This window comes from the organism of the source record quoted next, unplaced genomic scaffold (genome assembly GCF_019419815.1).
Source record: "Pyrus x bretschneideri cultivar Hongxiangsu unplaced genomic scaffold, Pyrus_bretschneideri_v1 Contig21, whole genome shotgun sequence".
NCBI lineage: Eukaryota > Viridiplantae > Streptophyta > Magnoliopsida > Rosales > Rosaceae > Pyrus > Pyrus x bretschneideri.
Window position 1 is genome coordinate 3,527,297 of NW_025999513.1, and position 6,000 is coordinate 3,533,296.

Sequence of the window (6,000 nt, forward strand, 5' to 3'; positions counted from 1 at the left end):
TTTCTGGTGAAATTGGGGGTGTCTGATTTGTAGAGATGAAGGTTTGGAGGGTGGATATTAGTGCCGATTTATGTTTTTATTCGCATTTTTCTTCTAATTTATGTTTTTAACATCAAATTTTTGTTCTTTTCGCGTCTCCAAATTGGTGGCTAATATATGGGTAGGTTGTTTTCTTGCAGTTCTAATTTCATATATTGTGAGGATGAAAACAATTTAAATAAAGAGGGCATTCGACATTTCATTTAAGAGCTTCTCTCAACATAACATTATTCGGTAAATTCTAATATCTTATTAGAATTTAATATTGTTTTGTATTTCTGTTTTTTTTTTTTTGGTCCACTTTTGTTTGGGCTTGCAGGAAGTAAAGGACTCAGAAATATAGCAACTCACCATTCAAACACCACTATAAGTCTACAACTGCACATTGCAGCTTGAAACAAAATCTACTCTTCCATTCTAACCTCTGGCCAACATAAAACTCCTCCCTACATGACTTATTGTGACAACCCGTTCCTAATTTTACTATTTTATAAATTTTAAAAAAGTTATTTGACGAAAATATCCCTAGAGGCGAGATCATTGACTTTCGTTAATCGTCATTTCGTGACGCGTATGGACTATTATTTTATCGTATTCTCGAAGTACTCAACAGTACATGTCACATCCCGGCCCGGATGACACCACTTCCCGGGCCCGCTCCACCACCGTAGCACGATATTGTCCGCTTTGGACCCTGACCACGCCCTCAAGGTTTTGTTTCTGGGAACTCACACGAGAACTTCCCGATGGGTCACCCATCATGGGAGTGCTCTCGTGCGCTACTCGCTTTACTTCGGAGTTCCCATGGAACCCGAAGCCAGTGAGCTCCCAAAAGGCCTCGTGCTAGGTAGGGATGGGAATATACATTTAAGGATCACTTCCCTGGGCGATGTGGGATGTCACAGTACAAATACATAGGCGCAAGCGGAACTAAATTTGGAGTTACGATGAAGACAAATTATGGAGCATGATGGGCATTTTGATAAATTCACGTTACGGGAGATATTTTTCTGTATTTTCATTGATGACTGTTGAGCAAAAATTGTAATAATATGTAAACAAATAATTCACTCGACACGATTTCACCCTCGTTCATTTTTCCGAAGAGGGTTTTATTAATTTGAGTTCAACCATTCTAGACTATGCGTCTCATTTTTCCAAAAAGGGTTTTATTAATTTGAGTTCGACCCATTCTAGACTATGCGTCTATTAATTACAATCCTTAGTTAAGAATGAATTCCAATATGAACAAATTGTAACTTGGGGATTTGGGTGTTTGATTTTGCGACTGCACCTAGGTCAAGCCCTAGATTGCCTACGTATCCTCGTTGAGGGATTAAGTAACTCGTAGTTCTTTATGTATTTTTATTTATTTATTTTTACTTTGTGAAAATATATGGTTCAATAGTGACTTTGAGCTGTAAGCCACATGGGGCCCACACCCCTACTCTTTCCCTCTCTCCTGTGTCTCCCAATCACCAGAAATCCCATTTTTTTTCCTACTCTCCACTCATTTGCTGCCACCTCATCTCTTTCCCTCATTTCACTCCCTCTCATCTCTCAGCTCTGTCTCGTGTCTCTCTATGCAAGTGCAAAGAAACCGCAAATACCACCCTTGCCGTTTCGGCGAACACCACTACCACAAACCTAGGCTAGTCATGAACCATCGCTAACTGTCATGATTTCCTCTCCCTTAACCCTCACCTCTCTCTCTCTCTCTCTCTCTCAGTCGTCCTCCTCATCTCTGCAATCATGCAGACAAGACAACGACGGAGCATCGCCATTTTTCGTTGAAACCATCGGAACCAGACCACAAACCTCGAAGAGAGATCACCATCGCTGTCATCTAGTCAGTTCAGTGCACCCTGGTTCGAGATGTGGTTGCACAGTGGCTTTTCCCACTGTTCATCATCTCGTCTGGCGATACTTCACTATTTTCTAACCAAGGTAGGCCTTGGGAACCCCCATTTCTCGTCATTTTCATCGTTTGTGAAAGATTTTAAGGTTTTAGGCCTTTGTTATAGGGTTTGGGGATAGAAACCACTAGGGGAAACACTCCCCAGATTTTTGGCAAGAAACCTGGCCATTTGCAGGCTTTTTCCAGCCGATCCCGACCTCGGCTCGACCTCACTTTGGTATATTTCGATTCCTTAACTCCTAAGCTTTACTTTGGCCTTTGAATTTTTGAATTTGGTTTGGAATTGAAACCGTTATAGCCCTTTAAAGTTTTCCGGCTATTCTCACCTGCGATTCCGGTGTTCTCCTTCTTAGAAAACCAGTCAACCCGCAAGCCCACGGATCAACCCAACCCGATGCAAAAAAAAGAGCCTTAAGCCCAAAACTTGATCCAAGCTCGGCCCAAACCTTTGGGCCATTGTTCTAGCCAACCTAGTTTTGAAATGGGCTCAGAATATTCCTGGAATATTCTTTATGTTGACATTTTCGAGAATTTCTCGGAAACCCTTCTAGGCTAATTTCAACGTCTCGAGTCCACTTTTGACATCCATTTAGTGAAATTCTAAAGTTTTAACATGGTGGACCACATAGGTGTCTCAGTTGACTTTTTACAAAATTTATCGAGGAACCCTTCGTAGCGTATTTCAACGCCTTGATTTCAAATCCGTACCCTGTTTTCCCAAATTTAATTGTCTTAGTGGAGTTTTACTAATGAGTCCCATTATTCTGTTTAGGTGTGATTAGTATGAAAGACTTCGGCTTCCTAGCTTGGACGAATATGAAATCGTAAGTAACTGTGATTGGGTCTTTGCCTTTAAATATTATATATTTATTTACTTTTCATTTATACATTTGAAAAAGGATTCCCTACATATGCTTAGATTAGACTAATGTTTATAAGAATTAGTGAAATAACGGAGATTACAAAATTATCATAAATCCTACGGGATGCACATATATGCATACTTTTATGGGATTTTAATTACGACCTTGATTAATATTTTATCTATTACTATTAGGTCGATGTGAATTATCGAATCATTGTGGCATGACTATATTTATGTTATCTGCTCATCGTTTGCTGCACCGGTGTTAGTACTCACCGGTCCAAGGCCAATCTTTTACGTGTATGTGCACAAGGCACCGTACGCTCACTTTGGATCCATTGTAGGTGCCAGTCGTGTCCTAGATTGCTATAGGCAATTAGGACTCGTATGTGCTACCCATAGCGCCAGTCTTCGTGTGACTTTAGTAGTAGAACGTATATCATTGTTACACCCAGTCATGTTCATGTCAGAATATCTTTGCATAAACTTGTGTGTCAGCATGTGTTGATGAGCACTCGATATGATATGTTTGCTTATGCGAGATTATGTGATTACGAACGTCATGTGTTTACTTACGAAATATTGTGTCGTATTGAATTCTTGAGATATTGCAGGCTACGGTAAGCATTTTTATATCATACGTAGTATGTATATTTTGGAAACTATACTTGTTTTACAGCGAGCGTTTATTATGCTTTCGAAAAGGTTTTTACAAAACTTTATTTTTAGGCCTACTCACCCCTATTTTTCGTCCCTCCAGGTTTTAGTGGCTGAGCTTTCGTGTCGCAGAGGATATCTGGCAAAATGTTATTGTGGGAATACTATTAACGGTATAATTCCTCTTTTACCTTCACTGTACTTTACTTATGCTCTAACATCCTGTGTGAAATGGGTTTATTCCCGCTCACATGCACACTTTTACATTTAGGCATTTTAGGTTTAAATTTATTCACATTTTCCACATCACTACACTTTATGGCTTTGTCACCTTCATAGTGTCGCCAACATAGCTCGATTCGGAGTCCAAGTGGAAATCCCGGGTCAGGGTGTGTCACTTATTATGTAATGTTGCCATTAATGCATCCAATCATCATACAATAAGTTGTTTAGTAAAGATTATGTTCTCTATTTTTAAACACATAAAAACAATTTAAGGAATGCGTAGCACTCATAATAAAAAGAAAAAGAAAAAGCCTTTTGCATGCACAGCAGTGCGTGCAGGAAGGCTAGTACATATTAGAAAGCCTGAAGTAAGTTTTTTGGTGTCTCAAAGCTTCACAAAAAAGAAGTAGACATTAGAGCCCCTAAAACAACAAAAGTTATAACTAAAGTAAATTATGAATCTAAATGTTCCATGGGCATTTGTGTAAATAAAAAAACCTTCAAACATGGGAAAAGGTCCTAGAAAACTGCACCACATTTCATACAAAACAGTTTCCCTCAAATAGTGTAACTTCCGTAAATCCTATTTCAGACCTCGCACTTCCTTGGCAATTAGAACTTAGAACCCTATATGTATATTTAGCCAATTGGTAAAATTTAATTGGCAATACATTGCAGTGGAAGCCTTTTTACTGACGTTTTTCATGTTATTTTGGCATGCTTTTTTAGCATTGGGATTTATCGAGTTTAGATTGCAGAAAGCGAGGATAAGAGAATAATTAGAGCGTATGCAATGGTGTTGGATACGTATGAAGAAGAAATAGTTTATTGAGTTTAGATTGCAGAAAGCAAGGATAAGAGAATAATTAAAGAGTTTGCAATGGTGTTGGATGCGTATGAAGAAGAAAGAGGGAAGAAATCCGTGATTCCCATATCTGAAAGGTACTACAATTTTCAGTTTTGAAATGTTGCGAAAAGTTATTAACTTTCTACAAGCCAATACCAAATAGTTAATAAGTTGTGTTTTATTATAATGCTTTAGGTTCATGGCGATGAAAGCTACTATTGACAAACAATTCAGGTTTGAAATCTTTTGGTACCAAATTTGGTTTCAACATGTTCCAAATTGACATTTTTCTTAAAAACAGTCCAGCCGGCGTTGAACAGCCATTTGATTTCGGGTCATCTGAGTTTTTTCTTTATCGTAACTGAAGAAAGATACAGGTTGTTGTTTTGTTAATGACGGTGGATGATTTAGATGAAAGTATGTATCTTGGGAATTGTTTTGCTTTCAGTTGTTTAGGCCCAAACTGAAGAAGTTTTGTGGAATGAGATTCTTATACCAAATTGCTTCTCCGTTCATTGTAGGCAATATAAGATTCAATTACTTTTCTTTGTTTATATGTCTCCGTGAATTTTCGTGGATCAATTAATTACATATTTATAACCTTCATAGGTGGTTCAACAAGTAGGTGATTTCTTTTTGCCCAAGCTTGAGTACTCTCAAGATTATTGCTCAAGTTACAACCCAGGGCAATTTGAAGACTATTTCTGAAGTATGACATGATCTCCTCTTCCATTCTCTATTAATTTTTATTTTACTAGATAAAAATATCAATCCTTGCAAGTGCATTATTTCACTTGAACAAATGTTTACCTGTACCAAAGGATGCAAGGCCAGCAATACTGGGGATGTGGAGTGAAGAGCAAGCCTAAATACTTTCACTACTTTCTTAAAATTGTCATTAAAAATTGCCGTGTGCAAATGCATGAAATCCTCACTATTTGTAGAGTCTAGCAGTGGTACGGGCAGTAACAGTGACTTCAAACCCTCTGGTATGGAAACAATTTATTATATACAAGAAAGATTTGCTTTCAGATTCAATCAGCTATTATAAGAATATGAATTGAATTCCTTGGTGATTTCACAGTAATATGATATCATTTCCAACTTTATTGTTGTCTTCCATGGGAACTAAGTCTCTTTCTACATGGTGTCATTGTCCCCTAGACCTAAGAACGCCTTATCCCTTAAGCGCAAGTCCACCCAAGTAATGCAATAACTATCTAGGCAATTGGGCAAATAGTAATTGTCTGCGTGCATCTCCATTCCGTACATAAATTACGTCGTTAAGTGGTATTGAAAAAAGAACTTTATTTTTCTATGAGGGGTAAGGTTCTTGCCCTTCCGCTCTTTGTTGTATTTTTCTTTTCTTTGTTTAATAAATTTATTCTCAACATTGTCTTTCTAGGATAGCAATGTTAAAGTGGATTTGACATCATTGCTTAATTAAAA

The 6,000-nt window shown here is 37.9% G+C and overlaps 1 long non-coding RNA gene across 2 annotated transcripts; it reads left to right on the plus strand.

The window, feature by feature from the left end:
* The first annotated feature begins 3,838 nt into the window (after positions 1–3,838).
* Positions 3,839–5,767, plus strand: LOC125477476. Of its 2 annotated transcripts, XR_007258530.1 has the most exons (4): positions 3,839–4,646; positions 4,747–4,785; positions 5,000–5,068; positions 5,161–5,767. It is a non-coding gene; the product is annotated as an uncharacterized LOC125477476 (long non-coding RNA). The 2 variants fall into 2 exon arrangements; XR_007258529.1 differs by having other exon boundaries at positions 4,747–5,068.
* The last annotated feature ends 233 nt before the right edge of the window (positions 5,768–6,000 follow it).